Here is a 25,150-nt window from a genome sequence, read left to right on the forward strand (position 1 = left end):
TGCAGAGATTAGGCTCGACTCACGTCGCTAGAAAGCAGTAGCTGTGCCAACCAACAGCGGCTTAACATTGCTTCGCGATCTCGCCCCGTCCGTGTGCGACGGCGGTGCACATGAACGGCGGCCTGACTGGACTGGATTGTACTGGACTGGATTGGATTAGATTAGAATAGATTAGATTAGATTACATTGGATTGCCTTGGATTGCATTGGATTGGATTGTATAACAGATGCATCGCCACAAGCACCACCACCAGCTACACTACCAGCTGAACCATGGCGTAGGTACGGATATTGCTTTCGCAATTACCGGCCTTAACCAAGCTAAGCCACTGCGAATTTTTGGAATTTATTTGGCACTCCTGTAAATAGAAAGCTAGCACCGTACTCCACCATCTCCATCCCACCCCAAACCTGTATTCTGTGCTGCTTTGCCGTCACATTATTAGCGCGGGTTGAAAAGAAAACATTCTACACAAGTGTGTCTGTTTGGGGGAAGTATTGAAGTGAGAAGGAACGCCAACCAAAAATAAAAAAAAAACGAAAAAAATGAAAAACGCTGCGGGATACGTAAACAGGATGGCGGCGCCCTGCTCGCCTACTTCGGTATAAATACATGTCACCGCGTAATTCCTCGACGCGACAGCTCGCCCAAATGGTAGCGGTTCGCTTTTATTTCGCACAGCTCGCCCACGCGTAGAGAAATAAGTGATAACTAACGCCTGTTTTTCAGATAATTTTTTAATTTTCTAGCTCCAGGCCTAACTAAATGCCGTGTGTATACCTCGCAGGAACGACACCTGGTGAAGCAGTTGTCTAGCTTTCAGTCACTTGTTAGATATTTCATCAATTTGCAGTTTTGCTTCTTGGAACGAAAAAAGGCACGCAATGCACGCACGCTAGCTATCAGTAATTACGGATGAAAATTTCTTCATCACAGCACTGATGTGCTCTCGCGTATTGTCACTAGATGGCGCTACCATTTACGCGTGTCAGTTGAGTTTCCCTTCAAGTGGAGATGTGAGGAAACATTTGATGATGATGAAATCGGATTTCTTGATGGATTGATGGTTCGGACTCGCAAACAATCACATTACTCGTCGGCGGGACAAGAAGGTTAACTATTTATTAACACATGAAGCAAGAAGAAGAAAGAAGCAAGGAGAAAGGTATTTACAACATTACTGAACCGTTGGTTACACGAAATCAGCCCCCTTAACCAAGAGCGTTCCGTTTTTAAGCCTTCTGTCTCCGCCCTTGTTAGGGACAGCAACCAGTAATAACACAGGCGACACTTCTCACCAATCAATGCCCAAGGAAAGCGACAATACAGTTTCCGCCAACCAATCAAAAACTGGAGAGAGGATGCCAGCCAGTCAAACACTTGGGAAAGGAGAGGTTCCGTGGACGCACACAAACAGCACCGAACTCGCTGCGCTCCTAACCTCTGCCCTCCCCCTCGCTTCCCCCTCCGCGCACGTGCACATGGGACACACGCATGCCACGGGAACAATCACTGAAGGTTCCTTATGTAAAAAAAAAAAGGAAACCTGTCGCTGAGGGGTCCAGCATCCAGTGGCAACCACAGCCCAACCTTGGGCCCCCTCCGAGCATCGGACGCTCACAGACCCATCGGCGCCGCAGCTCAGTATGCCTCAAAACTTGCTGACGCCAACTGGATAGATTGCTGTAACACGGCTGCCAGGCAGATGTCCGTGAAGAATACTTGGAGGCGTTTCCGCAGCCTCATAGACCCCGCGCAGACCCTGGGCGAAACACAGCGCCACTTACAACGAGCACTTCATAATTTCAAGGGCAGCAGAACACAACTCGCAGACACACTCAGGGACAAGTATCTCTGCTGCAAACGGGACCCTTGTGGTCAGGAGTATCTTTACGCCGCAAAGATAATCCTGAGTTAGACGAACCGTTCCAACTCTTTCATCTCAAGGCAGCCCTGGCTAAAATGAGAAGGGGCACTGCGCCTGGACGGGACAAGGTCACAGTCAAGCTGCTGGCCAATCGCCCTGACAAGGCGTATGAGGCCCTTTTGGAATACATCAACACTATATGGAAGGGCGAAACCCCGCTCCCTCTAGACTGGAAAACAGTTCTAGTAACCTTAATCCCCAAGGCGGGAAAGGAAATCAACAGAGACAACTTGAGGCCTATCTCGCTCACCTCGTGTATGGGCAAGCTAATGGAGACAATGGTGCGGGATAGGCTCTCCGAATACTTGGAACAACGAAACACGTTTCCAGACACTATGTTCGGCTTTCGCCCACATAAGTCGGCACAGGACATACTCCTCCAAATCAACAGAGACATAATACAACCAGTTGAACGTCCACATAATGACAAGTTCGTCCTGGGCTTGGATTTGAAAGGAGCCTTCGACAATATCAAACACAGCGTCATACTGACACACCTCAATGAGACCCACTGTGGCCGCAACACTTTCAACTATTTCAAAGGCTTTCTTACCCATCGAGCAGCATTAATCAAAATCCAAGAGGCAGAATATGGTCCGTATCAAATGGGTACGCGGGGGACACCACAAGGCGCGGTGCTATCCCCTCTACTCTTCAATTTGGCGATGCTCCATCTCCCGGACTATTTGCACGGTACTGAAGGCATACGGCATGCGCTGTATGCCTATGATATCACGATCTGGGCCACAGAGGGAAACTTAGGGCGCACGGAGGAATACCTGCAAACAGCAGCTCATGTAGTGGATCGCTACGCAGGCCACTATGGTCTCCACTGGGCACCCAGCAAGTCTGAATTTGTACACTTTAGGGCCTCCCCTAAGGACACTACCAAAATACATCTCTCCTTAACAAGTGGCCCCAAACATGAGGCCAAAGAGATTCGAATACTCGGACTCTTCATCCGTAACCAAAGAAAGGTACACACAACACTGCACAAACTCCGCAAAATTGGAGACCAGGTGGGCCGTATGGTCCGTTGCGTCTTCAATAAGAGAGGGGGTTTGCGAAGTAGGGATGCAGTTCAGCTGGCCCATGCTTTCGTAATCAGCCGAATTCTCTATTCGGTCCCTTATCTACACTTGCGGAAGCACGACGAAGACAAAGTGGAGGTAATACTCGTAAAATGATGAAGAGGGCACTTGACCTTCCTGTCTCCACCTCCAATGCGAGACTTCTTGCATTTGGAGTGGTGAACACCTTTCAGGAGCTCAACGAAGCCCATCTCACAAATCAATACACGAGGCTAGCCCAAACGAAGTCGGGCCGGGACTTGCTGGCCCGGCTTCACATCCAACACGATTTCCACATTCAGGAGCGGGTCCGAGTGCCCGAACTCTGGAGACGCGCCATCAGAGTTCGGCCCCTGCCCACTAAGATGGATAAGGAAGACCATAATAGTTGGTCGCCAGGCTAGGGCGGAAGCCTTAGCGCGCCACTATGGCAACACGCAAGGTTTCTACTACGCAGATGTAGCCAGGCCGACCCGCGGGTTGTGGAACACGGCCGCGGTCATACATCAAGAAATACAGGTGGATGGGCTCTCCTTTTGAGCCCCAGGCACAACACAAGTGAAGAGGTTGCTATCGCCATAGCTGCTTCAGATACCAAATCAAAACACATCATAACAGACCTCCGTTCGGCGTGTAAAAATTATGAGGCTGGCTGGATAACTCCACTAACTGAACGGGTACTAAGGAACTGCAGCCGAGACACCGATCCTACTCCCCGCTGCATAGTTTGGAGTCCGGGCCATCAAGGCCTAGCAGGAAAGGAAGCTGCAGACGCGGCGGCCCGAGCACTCATTCACCGGGCGTTCCCATTGACTCCTGAGTACCTGAAACCTGAAGGCGGCTCTTTACTCTCGTTCAATGATATAACAGATTATTATAAGGATAGGCACCGCGTGTACCCAGCCCCTGCAAAGGGACTGGGGAAAGCAAACGAACGCCTTCTACTTAGACTATTCACTAATACAATGCTGTGCCCGGCAATATTAAAACACTTCGATTCCGCGTTCACTGGCAGCTGAAAACACTGTGGCGAGGTGGCTGACACCTACCACATGGTTTGGGCTTGCCAGCGCAGCTCAGCTCTCTACCCCTACCCCAACCCTAGCAGAGAGGAATCGGAGGCGGCCCTGCTTGGCTGCTCGGACCTTCAGGCCCAAAAGGCTTTGGTCAAGAGGGCTAAGCTGGCGGCATCGACCAATGGGGTCCCAGAATAGGGACTCCCCCCATTGCGGGGCTCTTTAAGAGAGCTTCACCTCTTTTATTAAATAAAGGCTTTTCATCATCATCATCGCGCACCGATCGTCCACCGTACACCCGCGTCCCCACAGCAATCCGCAGGGAAGCGAGAAGGCTGAAAAAAACGGCACAGGCTTAGCTTGGTTAAGTCCGGAAACTGCGAAAGCAATGTGAGCTGCTTTCTCCTTCTGTTTCGCTGTAGACGGCATGGCTGCATACAGTAGGAAACCTCCGCCGTGGCTACCGCCGCTCTACACGGACGGCACCCAGATCAAGAGATGTTGAACGCATTCGCCTGGCTGCATAATATGCACGCCGTTTAGCTAAACGCTGTTCCCTCTCTTCATCCGCTTCTTCCGCACGCCGCCGCTTCTTAGCTGCAGCACATCGTTGCAGATTCACCTTATACACATCATCCGACATATTGTGGAGGATTCGCTGGGACGACTGCTACGATCCGAGTTGGGGGGCCGCTTTTCAACAGCTGGCATCACGTTACGTAGAGCGAGCGCCTCCGCCACGACAGCTGCGGCATGGACCCAGGCAGCACGCCAGCATTGTACCAACGATGCCTCATTGTTGGAATACATTGGCATCAATATTGGGCCGGCATTGGCATAGGAGCACATTACTACATTTTCCAACCTTGGCCCATACTTCATACCAAGATTGTTCCATTGTTCAGCCATTCTGGCACTGCCAGTATGGGCATATCACTGGCCTATCCACTCATACTTGATTGGTCCTGCAAGTATCGGTCCAATGTTCAGCCATGCTGGTGCTACCAATACGTACTGAATATCAGCTATTCCATTGATGTCCCATTGTTGATGCCAATATTAGTCCCATGGATAGCCATTCTGGCCATACCAATATGTACTGAAAACAGGCTACTCCTTTCATATACTCCATTCATCTCACTGTTGATGCCAAGATTGATATGTTCAGCCATTTGGCACTGTCAATGCAGACTAAGCACAGGCTTTTCCATTCATGACAGTGCATACAACCTGTCACATCAGTGGCTTAAAGATTGGCATGCCACTGCCCTTTTCTATTTATGACTCGCCAGTAAAGCCTATGTTAATTTTTATCTTCAGTAGCCAACATTAATGCAAATGTTCACTCGTAAGCAACCATGCAAATATTTTTAAAATGAGACAACCAAAGTATTCATGAAATCATTTATTTTATGAAAAAGTCCAAATAGAATTAATCGTTAGGGGCCGGGAAGGGTGGTGCCAGGGGCTGTGGGATGGGTGGTGGCAGGGGCTGTATGGAGGGAGGGCCCTCAGGAAGTGGAAGAGGCCAGGGGATTGGGAGGCACACATGCGGGCACAGTGCAGGGGGCTGTCCCCGCACTCGCAGGTGGCGTGCTTGGTTGGAGGGGGGAGAAGACTTCGGCAAGGCGTCTCTTCCTTCCATCACATGAACCGGGCAGCCAGCTGCAAATAAAACCTTGTGCCTGTGATGCGTCAAATGCAGTTTGTCGCAAATGGCATCCGCACAGGAAAAGTGAACAAAGAAAATAGACATTATTTCCAAGCACACAAAAATCATGTCCATCATTTTAGAAAATTGTAAGAAAATAAATTCCAGGATATGGTCAATGAGAAAGGCTGTACTGAAGGGCTCCTGATTAATTTTGGCCACCTAGAGTTCTTAATTTAAGATGCACCGACATTGCTTAGCACACGTGCTTCTTTGCATTTAGCCTCCAGAGCAATGCAGCTACTATGGATGGTGTTTGATCCTTCACTTGGAATCAGTAGCTGAGCACCTGAGTCAGGAAGGACATCAGGTAAAAAATATAGTAAACAGATATATTATTACGTGCCTCATAATCAAGGCAACATACAAAACGTGGACACATCTAAACAATGAAGTAAAGAATCACTAGAGGGGCCTCGCGCCTGCTAAGTGGCATCATAGATGCCCATAAATAGAAGGCAAGTGACTGCAGCTTCTATTACACACCGCAGGTTCGAAGGGCATTTTCAGCTCCAATAAGCTTTCCAAACAATTAAAATAAAACTGTGAAAGCATGTTAAATAAAGGGAACATGAAAAACTATTTACTAAAGCTAGAATTTGTTGCCATTAAATACTTGTAAATGAAATCAAAACATAGTTCTCTTTTCTATAAAAGGGAGATAACGCATCTGTCCAACTTCCATTTATGAACTGTGTTGCGCTTCTACTGTCATGCACAACAATGAATTTTAACCTGACTCTAACTCTTTAATGTCGCTTGCAAGGCATGGGCTTTGTCAAGTTGCGACGACAGTCTACCGCTGTGATATATCGCACCTTGCGAAAAAATTTTACACTTTAGTTCAAAAGGTGTACTTTCTTGTTCCCTTATTGCATCAGGCTTGTAGAAGAAATAGGGCTAGGGGTGGGACAAAGGGATGGTCAAGGATAGGCAGAAGAACGAGGAAATGTTTGCCCTCGGGTGTAAAAGACACGACCGAATACGCGAGAAAGAGTAGAAAGATTTGGAAGGAAAAGAGAAAATAAGGAGAAAAGGACTAGTGTTGAAGTGAGTTAGGAAAGCTCAAGGGACAGGTGAGTCCCACTTGGGTGGGCGAGAAAAGGCTTAGGACACGAGGGAGGTGGTCAGGGAACACGAGTAAAAAACAAGTGAACACGGGAAGAAGAGTAGAAAGACTTGGAAGGAAGAGTGGAAATAAATAGAAAAGACTGGTGTTGAAGTAAATGACTTAAGAAAGTTTAAGTGACGTGGTGAGTCCCACGCGGAACGGCAAGGAAAAAAAGGCTTAGGACACGAGGGTGGAAGGAATAGGGCTACTGGTCGGACAAAGGGATAGTGGAAAAGAGAAGAAAGATGAGAAAAATGCGAGCGCTAGAAAACGCAGTGAGCACGCGAAGAGTAGGAAGATTTGGAAGGAAAAGAGAAAATAGTGAGGGAAGACTAGATTTAAAGTGAGTGAGATCGGAAAAAGGCGAAATCAGGAGACGCGAACCACGTGGGCGGGCGGCGAAAGGCCTAAGAAAAGTGGCAAAAACTTACTTTTGCGGCCGTCGGTCCAGGCTCCTGAAAAGGCACGAGGATAACCACACCAGGTAGTTGGTATGGTGGAAGGGCCGAGGAACACTTGGTTAGGAGCGGTAATCCAAAACACAGGGCTCCAGCGCACAGGGCACACACGATCACGGTAGGCACAGGATGGCGGAGGGCCGCAAGGGCCAGCGGCACACGCCGCGGCCTCGAGGCGCGCACGAACTCGACGGAGCGAGCGCCGCGCGCGACCGACCCCGTTGACTGCTAGGGCGAGACTGGCAGCGAAAACGAGGCAGCAAGGAACAGAGAAGCGAGCGACGCAGGTCCGCTCCCTTCGAAGGCTCCGGGGAGACTGGAAAATCGCACGCGCAGTCCGTGCGGCGCCAAACGCGACCGCATCGCGATAGGTCATCGGTCGTATGACGTTTACGAAGAAGAGCTAATCAGAAGGCCGAAAATTTTGTTTATTTTTTTGTGCTCCTCGTTGCTCTGCCCTCTCCCCTGATTCACGCCGAAGGAACAGTCTTTTCGGAATACACCGAGGACCCGTCGAAATTGACCAAAGGGTGACCGTCAAAGTGACGGCTAGTTTTTACAGTGCAACTGTAAGAAAAGCGCATAACACTAGGACGTCTGATAAGCTCCGTTTATATAAACGCGAGAGCAGCGCATTATGCCAACTTTCTCGTGCATCCCACTCATGTAAACAGGGAAAATGCGCCAGGAAAATGCATTAATCCCACAGGCAGGGCGCAGATCGGCAAGTGCAAGTCCTGTGCTGGGGTGAATAGAAACAGGTGCTCGTAGGGCGCCTAGATGTGCGTGCGCTTCTCTGCGCTCTCCCCTCCCACACATCGAGACACCCTAGTTTCGGGGCCCCCTCTTCCGCCCTGGGCGCCTACACAATACCCTCTCGGAAGGAAAACAAAGCAGACCTCGCTCAAGTTGTGACCGGCTGCCCCCCCCCTACTTCCTCGTGGCGTATTCTTACATGCGAGCATGGCGTCTCCCCCCGCGAGGAAATTTCGGGAAAAGAAAATCACCAACTAGCCCCGCCACTGGGAATTACGATGCGCTACTGCGGTATTTATGTAAACGCGGAGCTCTTCTTAGAAAGCCTTCATTCTCGCCCAACTAATTCTTCTTCAAGCTACAGGAGGGATAATGCCCGATTAATCTCCATATTTCAGAAGAAGCTTTCCAACATAGCTTCACAACTTCGTAGGCAGCGCGACGCTGCCTACGACACGAGGTCGAGCTGCCTATTGCAGGAAGCGATTGTAGAACTGGTGAGATACTGCCAGCTTCGAAATATGGCTGAGCCAACGCAGAAAAAACGTCCGAGAAACTGGTCCAATACTGCCAACTTCTAGAAATGGCTTAGCCAAGGCGGGGAAAACGCCCGAGAAACTGCTCCAATACTGCCAACTTATAAAAATGACTGAGCCAAGAGAGGGAAAACGCCCGAGAAACAGGTCCAATACTGCCAACTTCTAAAAATGGCTGAGCCAAGGCGGGGAAAACGCCCGAGAAACTGGTCCAATACTGCCAACTTTTGAAAATGGCTGAGCCAAGGCGGGGAGAACATTGGCAACGCGGGGCCTTCATAGGACCGTTGTTTGCCAACTCAATTCCTACATTGGACCACTGTCATGTGCTGCTTGGCGAGGATTCGCTGGTACGACTGCGACGAGCCGAGCTGGGGTCCGCTTTTCCACAGCTGGTATGACGTCACACATAGGTCACGCTAAATGTTAATGGTGGATTCTCCGCGACGACGGCCAAGAGCGGAAACCTCGAGCAGTATTGCTTTCGCAAAAAAAACATCCACTGGCCACAAACACTACGACCGCAGGCATTCAAACACTGCACTGCGAAACGCTGCTAGCTAGAAAGTATCTGTGGTGGGGAGGCAAACCAGAGGCAGAACGAGCGTTCTGGCGACGATGCCGCCAGCTACAATAGAGCAGCCACCGACATGCGTCGCGTCGTGCGTCCGCGTGCGTCCGCGGTGCGTCCGCGTGCGTCCGCGGTGCGTCCGTCGTGCTTCCGCGGTTCCATCAATTCGGTTACCCTTCAACCGGGGACAGGTGCACATGTTAAAGTCTCGCTCCGTGCACTGTACTGGAGGCTGGATGACACATCGGAATGTTCAGCAAACTTCATAGTGCCCCGCAGGGGCACTACAGCACGGCTAGCTAAAAGCGACTCCAAAAGTCAACACGCTGCTCGGCCGTTTCGGCCGAGATACCCGAAACCCAAGCCTCTTTAACCTCGGAGAGCCAAACACCCGTCTTCCCGGCAAGCGCGACGCAGTTTTGTGGGTCAAGCTACCGTGCCATCTCAAGCTCAAGCTCGCGAGCGCGTCTCTCTCCGCCGGCGTGGCTCCGTCCAGAATCACGTGACGCCTCCTCCGGTTCTCACTGGCCCTCTGCCGATGCCGTCTCCCGGCGTCGGCGCGGCGTTTTTTTCTGTTCCGCTAGAACCTGACGATTTGCCAAAAACGTCCACTGCGGCGGCAAGAAAACGCTCCGGTGCCGTCGACGCCGACGAATCGCCCGGAAAAACGCTCCATGCGGGCCACGCTTTACGCCGAGCTCATGTGGCGCCACAATCGCTACGTTCGGTTTCGTGCAAATAACAAAAATGTTTTATAAACCCTAACTAAATATTGAAATACACTTTTCTTGCAGTCATTAGGCGCGTTTCCCATTGTCCAAAAATCTTCGCGCGAAGCGGATTCGCTCGCTGCAAAAGCTAGGAGCTGCTCTCATCTATCGACGCCCAGGCGAGGTGGAACTGCCGCGCCGCTGCTGTTTCTCGCGTTTGCACACCACGTTGCCGCTCGCGGTGTTCCGGTCAGAAAGGCATACTACTGTTGATCAAAATTGACCCGCAGACGAGGTCACCGAAGCTCAGGGAATGACGAGGAATAAGTCCACGCGTCGACGCGTATTTTTACTTCCATGGCTATAATTTGCGGCAATGTTGTCTGCGACTGAAACTGTTTATTTGCGGAAACCTAAAAAACGAAGTAAAAGCGAAAGCCATGCCGCCACGTCACTGCCTGAAAAGCACTCTAAGCGTCGGTTGACTCATGTTACTCTAGGAGGTGAGTTCAAAATAAACGCGGAAACAGTTACGTTTAATCCGGTTTCATAGGAAAATTTGCCGAACAGGACAAAAATTTGAGGTTTTCTAAAAATTCTCGGAGCCTGTAGTTCAGCTCGTAAAAAGACGAGCTCAGAATCCTCTTCAGTGCACTTTTAAGCCTGCTTACGTGCCGAAATTCGAAAGCAATCTGCTAACCGGCACTTGAGCAATCTGATGGACCGGCGCCGTAGATTGCTAGGCAGGACTTCAGTGGGTACCGCATGACGGCGCTACGACTGCACGCCAAGCAAGGAGGAAATTTACCGGAAACGGAGGACATTTGTTACTCGCTTGGTTGCAACATCTGTAATTAACCTACTCAAAATTGCTCATGCTGGCATAAGTACATATCTCGAAGATACGTTTTTAAGAACTCTGCATTTACTAGATCGATGCGCCTTTATTCAGCTTCAAACGTCGAAGTGTCCCGGCAGAAACTCGCATAACCTAAAGTATATTGAATACCATGCAGGAAAAATTAATGTGTCGTGACGGAGTAGCAGCGTCCCCGTCTCGGACGCCGGCGACTGGATATGATTATCACTTAGACCCCAACACCTTTTCTTATTAATTTAATTATCATACAAGTGGGACACTCTTGCGGACAGCCTTTGCCTACAAAATCCGTCCATGCCACACTTGAGCAAAGAAAGGCTTTCACCTTAATAGAGATGTGCTGATTAAACAGCTCGGGCGCGCTAACTTACTCGCTCGCCCACAAAGCCAGCAATCTCTAAAGTGAAGAGGTTCATGGCGGCTCACTTCTCGAAATAGCCGTGAACGAGGGAAATGCTCGGGTAAACTGGCCACCATATTATGGCGGGGGTAATGGGCGCTTATCCCCAAAACATGCACCCTCCATTAATGTGTGCTTTGAAGCAGATCTGGCACTGTTTCCGTGGTCGGTGAAATTTTCCTCACGCCTGTACATCCGTCATATGCTAGAGCGGCTGAGTGCTCCGACGGCGCAGGGCTTTGACTTGTTTTCAGCTCGTCTGCAATTGAAATCAAATCAAATCAAATTTATTTTCTAACAAGTGGGTGGTCGCCTGGTCTAAAAGCTGTACAAACAGATTGACAAAGGGCCAGGAAACCAGTAGACAACATAGCAGGAGCAAACAGCAAATTCCAGAAGTGCATTAACATGACATCCAAAAGCGTTATACAATGCATACGTCACTGTATCACGATATGAAAACAGAACAAAAAGATGATCAAGAATAAAATCAGTGGAAAACGCTCAACAAGGCAGACAGTTCTTAAATGCGAGTGTAATATTTAAAGTAAGAACATATGTATGGATAAATTATATTTGCACGAAGTAGGTTCTCAATTGCTTTGGACTAACTTCCAACAGTGTATTTCTATTTGCTGAGAAAAGCGGGAAGATTATTAGCCAAGGATTGCAATTTGTGTCTGTTCTGAAATACGTCTGTTCTAATAAATTACTCCCCCGTACCTGTGAAAACAATACCAGGCCTTCCCCTCGCTGTTTGTCGTAGGCTTTTCTTTATTTCGTCCATGTCGGCTTTGAAACCAACGCATTCCCGCACTGCCGTTTTCGTGGGTGACCTTAGGGCACGTTCACACTTGCCCAAAAATCCGGCGAGCGAAGCGAATTGACTCGCCGCAAAAACAAGGACCTGTTCTCACTTGTTCACACGCGGGCGAGGCGGATCCGCCGCGCCGCTGCTGTTTCTCGCTTTTCCACACCGCGTCGCTGCTAGCGGTATACACAGATATAGTGCGAAAAGAGCATAAATTTTCGCTGTCTACGTACCATAAGCGTATGCATGCTTACGTAAGTTAAACGCAGGCACATTCTCACTTTTAGTTCAGCGTATGCTAGCACAGACGAAAAAATAAACTGAGCGTGTAATGGCGCCATCTGATTGTCAGGGTGGGAACCATTACTGTCAACAAAATGACACTGCTGTTAAGCCTTGAAGTGGCGGAATCGTCCTTCTGAATAAAAAAAGAAAGCAAGTTTATCACTTATACGTTTTCTTGGAGGCGAGCTGAGAGGAAGCGAAAGACCTGTGCCGGGTTTGTGGCCAGTGAACGCAGTGATAAAGGCAGAAACAACGAGAATTAAATCCGAAGCTGGGGGTCCTGCTTCGAAGGGCGCCGCCATGTTTGTCGCCGCGCGGCGGAATTGGGTTGGCCCAGCCCGATCGTCCTCGCCGCGCCGCTTTTTGCATCGCTCGGCGTCAAAAGCGGCCGAATCCGCTTAACTCGCCGGATTTTTTGGCAAATGTGAACGGGCCTTTGCATCTGCTTCTTTGCTAATCGCTGCATTGGGGGTAGGGATTTTTTTCCGGAGCCGTGGTGAAAGCCCACGCGCATGGTGTCACAGATAAGTGAAGCTACATGAGCTCATCTCACAGTCCGTCCAGTACAGAGTCTACCGGCGGCTGCACTTCCCACTGTTTATTTAATATTATTTTCATATACTGCAGACCCTCATTTGGGTCCAGGCAGGGAGGGCAGAAAAACACATTCACACAACAGTGTAGCACATATACAATCTAAAATAGCTCACAAAGTGCGTTGTCAAAATCAACAGCCGATTTCACTTGTAGAGGCAGGGCGTTCCATTCGTCAATAGTTTTCGGGAAAAAAGAAAATTTAAAAGCGTTAGTATGCGCGAAGTATGGTCCTAAAGTGTGATTATGATGACGTCGAGTTCTACGCGTTTCAGAAAAGTGCACATAGGGGGCTGGAGAGATGCCTAGTTTTCTGTGGATTAGTTGGTGAAGGAAAGATAGACGGGCTATCTTGCGTCTGACGTGAAGAAGTTTAATATTATTTGCTGACATTAACGAGGATGGGGAATCAGTTCTGTTGTACTTATTAAATATAAAACGTACTGCGCGCCTCTGTATTTTTTCTAATTCCCTTATGTCTTTTTTTCCATGTGGGTCCCAAACGATGGCGGCATATTCGAGTTTTGCTTTTATAAGAGTATTGTAGGCTAATAGTTTGCATTTGCTAGGTGCGTCCTTAAGTTTATGGCGAAGAAAACCATGTTTACGTAAAGCTGAGGATTTAATGTGGTCTATATGGTCATTCCATTTTAGTTGCGAGTTTAGAACAATGCCAAGGTACTTATACCTTGGCACTTCTTTAGTGCTTGTTCGCTTGTTCGCTTGGTTGTGGTGCGGGAATCTCTTCCGGAGGGGTATGCAACCCTCAGACTCTGGGGTCTCTAGGGTCTCTCCTGCACGTGCGTCTGCAGGTGTTTGTCAAGGCAGTCCTTCCTTCCACAATGAGGACAAATGACCTAGGCTTGCCGCCGTGCTGAACTGTGCAGTGACGGGTCTGGCTCCAAGCTGGGTTGAAGCGTAGCCCGCAGTCGACGCACTTCAACGGCTCCTGCCCTGAGTGTACCAGCTGGTGGTCGAAGAGATGAGTCCGCTGTGTGGACCTTTTACCACATTCTTGGCACAGAAAAGCCCGCTTGCTCGAGTGCGTCCGTTTATGTCCGTTGAAATCGCCTGTGTGAGGGAAAAGAAAACAGAATGACGAGGTGTGGCACACTAAGCGAGACTGCCTGATAGCCGGGTCAGACGAGGGAAATAACCATTGCATTACACAAACGCCACATGCGGCCATTCAGTTGCACTTAGCAGCGTTTACAGGGCTGCGAAAGAAGCGGATTGCAGCCAGTTGGAACTGCGGCCACTTCGACGAGGGAGCATAAAAAGCTTTGATCGGCAATTTTGAAGCGAAAAGCTTCACTGGACTCGTCAACACCGCGCTTCGCGTGGGCCACCCCTGGGCACCGCCTTGGCGCGCCCTTTGCCTCCTCTCCACCGGTTTACCTTTCGCCGCTGCCGCGCGGTCTCCTCCGCAGTCCCAAGAGAAGGTTCTTTCGCAAGGCGTTGCGGTAACGCGTGAGCGGCGGCGGCGGCCGTAGAAGAGGCGCAGACATTCGCCATGCAAGGAAGAAAAGAAGACCCAGAAGTGATAGCCAGGGAGTTGGTTCAAAATCTACACCGCTATCGTGGTGCTCCCAGTGCCTTGTGCGCGAACTGCGAAAGCCATGACGTCAAACAAAGCATAAATGCAGCTTTTCGCTTGTGCATCCAGGCTTAACCAGAGCTAAGCCACTGCGCATTTTTTCTTTCCATTATATCTGAGAGAACAATAACTTAAGAAGAAACAAGCATGTGTAGGTGCTCGGAAAAAGGAGAAATAGGTTGCCGGCGAAAGATCTTTGCCAGGCATTGGGAGTTGGCAGCGATAGAGAATGCGAAGATGTGAACACTCTAATCAAAGAATTTGTTTACTCGCGTCCATGCGCAGCGACTGTAATGGTGCCCCTCGGTGTCGCACCTGCAACTAAAGGCGCGTCTACACAACTTCCGCTTCTGGACTCAGCGATTTCTGATTTCACGTCGGATATTCCTACCCGAATGACTTGATGCCTCCGTAACAGCGCAAACCGTCGCATCCGTTTAAACACTGCGTCAAACACTTCTTCCTTCTGAAGAAGGTCATAAGGCACTACAGCTTCCCCACAGGGTGCGGCGACATGCAATCTGTTGTAATTGCACATTTGCCTCTTGAATGAACAGCAGACTAAGTTATTGCACTCCTTTTTTTATTGCGAAAGCAATACTACTTGCACTTTCACGTCTTTGCCGTGCCGCGGCGGTGACCACCATTGACCTTGATTTGATCTTGATTGCATTAAATTGGATTAGATTCGATTAGATTAGATTAGACTGGATTGGATTGGACTGGATTGGACATTATTGGATTGGATTGAATTAGATTATATTACATTGGATTGGATTGGATAACCGATGCATCACCACAAGTCTAACCACAAGGACCACCACCAGCTGCACTACCAGCTGAACCATGCATGGCGTAGGTACGGATAGTGCTTTCGCAATTACCGGGCTTAACCAAGCTAAGCCACTGCGAATTTTTTGCGTAGAGAAGCGAAGTGCTTGGAAACGATGTATTTATATGAAGTCGTTTGGTCAAAGAGCGCCAAACATTGGCCGATGTCCGCTTCATTCTAAAGCCACCACTGTTGGCGATCTATGCGAAAAATGAATACCAAAGCTTATCGCAGAGTCAATCCTCGGCTTAATTGCGATCGCTGGAGTAAGTAGATAAGGCGCAGCGGCACCTTCCGCGCGGACTAGGCTGATTCTCGCTCTCCCGGTGCTCTTTGAGGCGATCTTTCCCAAAGGACAATTCGTTGCATGTGCCACAGGCGAACACAATCGGTGAAGTGGGTGAGTTGTTTCCATCCTCGGATGGCGAACGGAGCTGAAAATTAACATCTTCCAAACAAATAATTTTAACTCTCCTATCGCAGCCGGCACTGTTAATCATCAGTCATCACTGGCACAGCATATTTCTGCACGAAAAGGCGCAACTGTATCTGCGACTTCCTCTTTGCACTTTTTATACTTTGTAATATTGCTTCTATCATTTACTATCACAACTGCGCACGTAAACCCGAAAAAAAGAATGGTGTACGGTCGACGTACTTCGCCATGTGTGTGGTTTGCTCTTCATCGTTTTCGTGTTTGTCACTTTGAGTTCAATAAATCTTTTTCCTTCATAAAGATTTTGTGTTGTTTGATATTGTATTATCGATTACATTGTCAAGTAGCCGGCACTGCTGTACGGGCTCGGCGCTTCAAGGTGCAGTGTAAACAAAATACAATTGAAAAAAAGATACTGCTTGCTTATTCCTACGTATTACTTTTATCAACCAAATGTTTTTAGGGGAATCCCCCAAGGGAATCTCCACCTTGGGGGATTCTCCTAAAGACATTTGGTCAACACTGTTCCCACTTCGAGTTATTGATCAATTTGCTCTCGCCCTACCATAAACTTGCCACCCCGGGGCCTGACGGCATCTCAGGAGAATTTTATAAGGCCTTTAAATCCGTTCTAGCCCCTGTCCTGCTCCAAATTTTTGAGACAAGTATTGATGTTGAATTTCTGCCTCAGTCATTTACGAAAAGTCATATTGTCTTTATACCAAAAACCGAGGATAAGAAAAAACTTCGATTTGTAGATGGCTACAGACCAATCACGCTTTCTAATGTAGATTATAAGATTTTTGCTAAAGTACTGTCAAATCGGCTGCAGCTTGCAATGTCTACTTTGATTTGGCCTGATCAAACATGTGGCTTGCGGGGACGATCAAAACAATCTAACCTACATGTAGCGCGTACGGTGTTGCAGTATTGCAGTGACGCTCAAGAACAAGTAGCAATGCTGCAAATTGACCTGGAAAATGCATATGATCGAGTGTGCCATTCATTTCTTTTTGCACTTTTAAATCACGTCAATCTCGGTTCAATACTTTCTACTGGCATACGGCTTTGTTACAAGTCATGTACCACGCGCTTGATTGTTGATGGCTGTCTCTCGCAACCAGTCCCAATTCATTCTTCGGTGAAACAAGGGTGCCCACTGTATCCGCTCCTGTTCGCATTATACTTGGAGCCACTTTGCATAAGTGTTATAAACAGTAGAGCTGTCAATGGTTTCCGAATAATGGGCCACGAACTGAACGTATTGGCTTATGCAGATGACCTTGCGTTTTTTTGTACTGGTAAGCCACGCATCGATGAGGTTATTCGTTTAACGGAGGACTTTGGTTCGGTGTCAGGAAGTCGGATTAATCGCTCTAAGAGTTGCGGTCTGTGGTTTGGTAGCTGGGGTTCGACCCCTACTGAATATGCTGGTATAACATGGACATGCAGGCCACTAAAGTACCTTGGCGTCCCTTTGAGTGCCTATAAGCATAGCGCACATTATTGGAAATACCGCGTGTCAACTCTTCAGCGCTATGCTCAAACTTTTGTCCCCCATGGCCTCTCAATTTTTGGCAGGGCGACCGCCTGTAATCTGTTTCTCGCCACTAAAATATATTATGTACTGCAAATTATTCATTGCGCAAGACTTCCTATCCAGCGTTTTCACAGCGTTTTCGCTACTTTTGTGTGGGATTCGTCTTTTGAATCCATGAGGCGTGATAACCTTTTTCGGCCTGTAAGCGCTGGCGGCCTTGGTCTAGTTCACCTGTATGTCCGACAGATAGTGTCACGTTTCATGTTTTTCCGTGACACCACACACCCAATAGTACGTTCATTCCTGCAAACAAATTTTAGTTCATGTTTTACCCAACCTCATTGTGTCTTCCAATGTTTGTGACCGTCCGTGTTTGTGGGGCATAATGGAAGAGGTGTATTTGGCTGTCCGTGTCCTACTTGTTCGTTTTTCTCCTGAGTTCCCTTTTTTAGTGTCGAGGAAAAAGTTGTATAAGGATTTGATTAATATGCTCTTCCCTCTGCCGATGTACCGCTCTCTGTATTTTGGTTTACCGGGGCATGACGTACTAAAAAGAGTACGTAAGTTGCCAGTCTCGCCGTGTACAAAGACCTTTTTCTTTAATTTACACACCGGTACGTTGCCCGTTAGAACTTGGTTAGAGAAAAAGGGCATTTTTGTGTCTACCGTTAATTGCCGCCTTTGTGATGAACCAGAAACAATTGGGCGTTGTTTCATCAGTTGCAAAGATGCAGTACTCTTCTGGGATATCCTGCAACGCTCATTGAAAAAAAGAATTCATCTGACTCCACATTCTGTTCGCTATCTCACTGCGCTGCCATTTGGTGATGAACCCCTGGACATGTTCTTTCTGATTGGACTGCACAGCCTCTGGAAAACCCGCATGATGGATAGACACTGTGAACCTGTTGTGTCTACAAAGGATCACGTCAGTCGAATGGTTGTTCATCTTAGAGACGTGTATGCCCAGACTGAGTACGAACCGGAGTGGCACTCACTATTAGTGATGTGCTCTGCATTGCCCCTTTTCTAGTGCATGGTCTTTTCAATATGCATTGTTTAACACTGTTTTCGTAATGGCTAGTATATAGTTCATGTACATAGAACATTACATCACTGTAATAAATACCATGTTGAAGAAGAAAAAAAAGTCCCGGTTAGTTCAATTGGTAGAACGACTGCTCCGGTGAAGCGGTTGTCCCGGGTTCGAATCGCGGACCAGGACGAATTTTTCTTTAACTGCGATGTTTCTGAGAAAGCTGTATAGCTTTCCTTTGTAGCCGTATGGCTGCGCTTGGGTGGACGTCAATGAGTAATTACTCCCTTTTTGTATTACTTTTGTAATGACTAGGTCATGCGGTTTACGGAAACATGACGGAAGTGTTTTGAAAGGGTCCATATTATCAGCATACCGATTAAAAGCGCTCACGATGTTTTGACCTTAGTTGTCAAGGAAGTAGGCACGATTGGAAACAGACATTTCGCTACTAAGCCTCTGGGACATAAAGATTATTATATTCTTGTTTAACTAACACAAGCCCAATGCGCACTGTTGATTTCGTGCGCACTTCAAAATTATAGATATACAGTACGCATCTGTCATATTCTAAATGTCTGTTTAGGACATACCAACAAATAAATTAACCATTGATGTTAAATAACAAAACAGACGTTTTGACTGAGTTCCCAGGGCTTTAACATACTTAACATCACGAACAACATCACTTTCAATCTCTTTTTCATAGCTTTCTCACTGATATAGGCTCTAGAATATTCGAAGTTGATATGCATGAAATTGCTTCTCTTTTTGTCTCAGAAATATGCAGACATTGCCAAAAATAAATGGATTTAATAATCAGGCGGAAATTGGCACGTGGCTATGTTACCACACAGATGCACATGTTGACGGCTGGCAAAAGGCTGATGGGGAGCAAAAGCTAGTTACTGACTTTACTTGCGGCGTCAAACTGCAGAAGAAACAGTGCGGCAACCATAGCAACAAGCATGCACGGTGTTCGCGGGAGATGAGAAAAAAAAGTCCCTCTCGACAGCGTTCACTTTACAGCCAGTAAAGAGCTGTCGAGGTAAGAATACTTTCACTTCCAACGGAAGTGATAAGGGCGCGTACCGACGGCGATAAAGAGAGGCCATAAGCACAGAAGCGAAACATGTGTGTCACGGCTAACTATCACAGGGGATACTTTGCTTTATAAGAATCAATTCACCTCGCGACTTTGTTATCACAACAACTGGGAATATATTTTTCTTTATAAAAAGAAACTGATTTTGAGGTCTACAGTCAGTGGCGGGACGTTCTACAGTGTCCCGTACGCCAGCTCGGTAGTTCTCTGTAGGAGCAGAAGGTGGCAGTCTTGCGCTGCCGAATACACTACCAGAGAAAATGTTTCGCCAAGAGGTCCTGTAATTATTGCGGAGTGAAACGCGCTTGAAATATCTCATGCTGCACTTCCAGCTCTTGTCGTTGTCCGCGGTTATGTCTGGCACACAGAAATCACATTTTAAAGGGAGTAGGAAAAATGAGAGCCCTCGCCTTTTTAATGTTTCTCCGCGGAATTGGTATAACATTTGCCACTGATCAGAGGTGCACGGATGTGCTTTAGCGCGCTCTAAACAGCATCCGATTCCACTTTCTTCCACCGGCTCCGTAAAACGTACCTTAACTGATTTATGGCCGCCTATACAAAAGATCCCCGTTGTGCGTTCAGTATCTTTACCATATGGCTATCACGGGAGCGCAGATTCTAGCAAATCAGCCGAGAAAAAGCCGTCTACGAAACAACAGATAACCCGCCAGAAACCGGTCTTGATTTCAGTAACCGCAGGCTAATTCCGCCCGCGAGTTGCTTGGTTAGTCAGTCTCTACCGGAAGTTGCTAAAGTGGCACCTCTTTGGCCATAGGTTCTGCATGATGTCTTAAGCAACCTATCGCTTCCGTTTGACTGAAGTTTTTCCCGAGTGACAATGCTACTCACTAAATATAAATTAAACAGTTGGTACTACACAGCTGTAGTTAGCGAAGTGGCATACCACTGGAACATTTTATGCCACACCAGATTTTCAGGGATTAGTCGCGCAGAACCACCAGCTGGATATGCGTGCAGAAGCGTCTAGCGCTAGCGATTTGCAATAGAAGAATACTGATAAAACGGCTCGCTCTCCCGCTGACTCGCTCGCCCACGAAGCCTACCACAGCGGAAGTGAGAGGCGCGGTTCCTTGTGTCTTAATTCTCGAAAAAGCCTCGCGCGAGAGCAACGCGTGTGCGATTAGGTCAGCATATAATGCAGGGTGCACTGCGCATTCGTCTGGACAGCGCTCTGCCCGCTCTGTCACAATGTGCTGTCAGTGATACTGGCACCGTTTTTGTCGTCTACCCATTTTACCTCAGGCCTGTACATGCGTCATACATATAGGCGGCAAAGAGCTCCAACAGCGCAGGGCTTCGACTTGCTTTCTGTTCCTCTTGAATTACTCCCTGTAGGTCGCACAGTGGTGGCTCAGTGGCTATGGTGCTCGGCTGCTGGCCCGAAAGACGCGGGTTCGATCCCGACCGAGGCGTCCGAATTTCGATAAAGGCGAAATTCTAGAGGCTCGTGTGCTGTGCTATGTCAGCGCACGTTAGAGAACCCCAGGTTATCGAAATTTCCGGAGCCCTTCACTACGACGTCCCTCATAGCCTGATTTGCCTTTGGGACGTTAAACTCCAATAAACCAACCAACGTATACCGGCGAAGAAAATACCAGAGCTTCACTCCGTTGTTTGCTGCGTTTTATTTTATTTCGTTCACTATCACTTTAACTAGCACTATCTTTTTTCGGAGGTTCCCATGCGCTGGCTTCTTCGTTGCTGGTCGTTGCGTTTCCTTTTTTTTTTCTGTCGAACCGATGAGCAAGCGCACGTGTATGGCGTCACTGATCCTTGATGGCATATAAGCGCATATCACAGTGCGCCCTCTGCAGAGCCTACCGGAGGCTGCAGTTCCCACTCTCGTACTTCTTCGCTTGGCTCTGGTGCCGGGAACCTCTTCCGGAGCGGCATGCGAGCTGGCGTGGGATCTCTCCTCGGGACGCGTTTTCCTTTCCGCAGTGACGACAAACAAATGAGCTAGACGTGCCACATAAAGTGTGCTGCTGTGCGCGGTGACGACTCAGGATGGCCGCACTGCTTAAGTGGCATCTGACGAGGAGATGATCTCGCCTTTTGAATTTCCGGCCGCATTGGTCGCCCAGGAAAAGCCGCTCGCCAGTGTGGGTCAGTGCATGCCTGTTCAAATCGCCTCTGTAAGGGAAAAGAGAACAGAATGAGGAGAAGAAGCACACTCAGCAAGACAGCCTCATAGCCGGCTCAGCGGAGGAAGAGGAACCGCTCCATAAACACACGAGGCCGTTAACCTATGCGTAGCAGCGTTGATATGGAGCGAAAGGAGCGTATACTGCAGCCACTTGGCCCAGCGGCCACTGCCATGACGCAGGATAATGAAGCCCTGATCAGCGCTTAAAAAATCGTCTCTTCTCCTACAATACTATTGAAGAAGCGTAGCTTGTTGGGCCAGTTGGTGCATAGTATGAGAAAAGCAGCGAAAAGGACGCATTCACAAGGAGGAGAAGTACACAGTACAACGCTGGAAGCGTTGTCCTGTGTACTTCTCCACAGCGTTGTCCTGTGTACTTCTCCTCTTTGTGAATGCGTCCTTTTCGCTCGTTTTCTCATACTCTTACAATACATATCAGATAAAATTACAAAATAAGTCACACGCATCTATTGGTCTTAGAAACCGCCGAAATATGTCGGGCGCTCGAGTTCTTTGCAAGCCACTGGACTTAGCAGCAAAGGGGAACGCGAACATACGAACCTCTATTCGCTGATTCGCTTCCATGCGCAGCGACGCTAGTGCCGAGTACCTGGTCGCGGGAAATTTTGTACCCATTAGAAAGCCGGTGGGTACCCGGCGGCATCGGGGTTCGAACGCGAGGCGGATGCGAGGAGGATGCTCTACCACAAGGCCACCGCTTCGGCCAAGGAGATAACTCGGCTGGGTGACGTAACCACTCGCATACATTTAGGGCAAACAGCTTCTGTTGGTGTGTCGTGCATGGTCAAAACGAAATAATTAGGACAGAGAATCCCGCATGTCTGAGGACGGCCAAAATAGGCCCAGGTGTGTGTTGCCTCCGGTCACTCGAGCTCCGATCGGATGATGCAACAGCATTTCAAGATCGCCACACAAAGAGATGAAAATCGCTTTTTCCGTACCCACTATTACGCGCCACGTGTCTTTCGTTCGATGAATTCGCTCCTCGCCGTCAGCGCCCGCGTCGTGATTTCATCGCGGGCTCCGAACGCGACACCTCCGCTGCCGCTCGAGGACTCGGGTGGACCTTCATGGAAGCCCTCGTTGACGTGGCTCACGGCGTTGTGCACTTCGGGCGGCATCTAGGACGAAGATGTGGCCGCAGCGGCCAGAGTACCATGGTCCTGCGAAGACATCGAGGCCGGCGGCGCGCCGTGCGGCTTGGCCAGGCTTACGGGCGTCGCGTAGTACGGCTCCTTCACCGCCGTCAGCGGCATGTAGCTTAGGTCTTCGTTGGGGTCGGCGCCCGGACTCTCGAGCGCCTTGATCTCCGGCACGCCCAGGTCGTGGTTGTCCAGGCACAATGTGGCCGAGCCGGAGCCACCGCGCACGTCATCGTCGCAGTCCTTGTAGTTGAGCACCGGGTTGAGTTGGCCGATGTTGGAGTTAGCGTTGATCATGCCGTAGTCCTTGGCATTCGAGCACAAGCGCTTGAACACCACGCACAGCCCGATGAGCGATATACTGATGCCCACGAAGAGCACGATGCCTAGGATGATTCTGAAGATCATGGCGTCGGCTGCTTGTGCTATAGCGCTGCGGTCAACAGCAGGAATGGTGTACCTTATCTGGCAAGGGTAGAACGGATTCGATTCCATGCGCAGTTACACAAGTGGTGCCCCTATATGTAGCAACCGGGCACCACTTCAGCACTTTCCTTTCTGAGTGCGATTTCCGGTTCTTTCTGGGATCTCCCCATTAGTGCTGGTCGATGCGTCTCAGTAACGATGCGAACCGTCCCAGCCGTATAAACACAGGTCTAATCGTTTGTTCCTTTTGAAGAAAGACGATAGCCACTACAGCTTCACTGCGGAACACGATTACATGCAATCAGATTTAACAGCGCGTTTCCCTCGCGAACGAAAGGATGGCTAAGTTATCAGACGCCTCCACTTGCTTGGGCAATCGAAATGCTTTAAAACGCTTGGTAGTGTGGGTTTATTTGTTTATAGCGTGTGCGTAAAAGTGCCAAATATTGGTTGATGTTCGCTTGAGTCTAATGCCATTACTATAGGCTTCTTATACGAAAAACCAGAAGCAAAGCGCAATACAGAGTAAAACCTCGGCTTAGTTGTTATCGGTGGAGAAAGGGCCCGAGGAGCAGCGGTGCCTTCGTTGCTGCCTCTGCGGATGCTTGTTCAGCCGCTGCTCCTCCAAAGCCACTTTTTTTTAGGGAGCAGGTCGCCGCATGTGTCGCAGCGGAACACCGTGGGTGAACCGGATGAAATGATTTCATTCGTGAAAGGCAAACGCACAGGATCACGAACATCTAACGGACGAAGAACATTCGGCTGCTCTTGCATCACAGCCTGAACTTTGAATCGCCAATCATCCTAGGCACTCAAAGGACGACAGAAGGCGCGCAATTGTGGTCGCCACTCGCTCTTTCCTTTCTTTATACTTTGTAATATTTCGTGTATAATGTTACTACCATAACTGCACACGTATAATAGAAAAAAGAACAACAGATGCTTGAGACGCTTTGTCTTATCTGTAGTTTGCAATTTTTCGCAGCCGTGTTTGTCATTTTCAGGTAAAAATTCCTGAAAGGCATGAATTGTTTCTGTTGTCTGATATTATCGATTGAATCATCAAAATCCTGCGCCCTCCTGTAGCAGGTCAGCACTCTAAGCTGCGCTGTAACTAAAACTGAAATAAAAGTACTGCTGTTCGCACAGTGTTTGATTTTTTCTCTAACCATATCGATTTTGTAATGACTATGCGAAGTGCCATAAGCCAGCAAGACGCCTGGCTGTTTATATGCCCCAAATTACCGCGATACCGCTTAAAAAATTCATTGTAAGAAGAAGATAAGGACGAGTCAGCACTCCCGTGCTTCGTCGTCATCGCTGGTTCTTAGAGCGCGAGCTTTCAGTTTCTAAGGAAGTAAGCAAGTTTTGCATGCTGACATGCTGTAATAAACATCTAGGGACATGAAGAACATTATATTATTGGTTAACCGTCAGATGCACAATGCGCAGTACTGATTTCATAGCCCCTCCAATAAAAATAAATGTCACACATCTGTATCATTCCTATCACGGATGAATGATATGCAGCAAGAAAAGAAGTCATCATTGATCTTAATTTGCAATGCGTGCTTCCTTCAACTACTCAAGATACTTAATACTGCTTACGTGGTCTAAGAGGGATATTTTTATTTCATTTGATTTTATTTTTTATCTACCTTTATAATGACTCACGTGGTTGTAAGCGACTCTTGTAACGATACCAATATCCTGTGTTCACCTTTGTTCGCCAAGAAGCAAAGCTGTATTGCAGCCTATGGATGGCATGAACGCCTCGCAATCTTAAAGTTTCGGGCTCAATTCCCGCACCTTTTAAGAAGTTTTATATTTCGTTGACAGGATTGTTTGTCTGGATACCAGCAAGCTATCTCAGGAGACTAAAGATCTGATTAAGAAACGTCAAAGCATGATGACGTCTAACTCCACAGAGAGGATAGAACTAGCAGAGCTATAGCAGAGCAGGCCACGCACCCTACATCGTCCTTCCAGCCGCATATCTCATCGCACT

At 48.4% G+C, this 25,150-nt stretch overlaps 1 pseudogene; it reads right to left on the reverse strand.

Moving 5' to 3' along the window:
* Positions 1-22,521: 22,521 nt before the first annotated feature.
* On the reverse strand, positions 22,522-23,124 carry LOC149330089 (uncharacterized; annotated as a pseudogene).
* Positions 23,125-25,150: the final 2,026 nt, after the last annotated feature.

Source organism: Amblyomma mixtum, chromosome 9 (genome assembly GCF_055824585.1).
Source record: "Amblyomma mixtum isolate Tamu chromosome 9, ASM5582458v1, whole genome shotgun sequence".
NCBI classification, from domain to species: Eukaryota; Metazoa; Arthropoda; class Arachnida; order Ixodida; family Ixodidae; genus Amblyomma; species Amblyomma mixtum.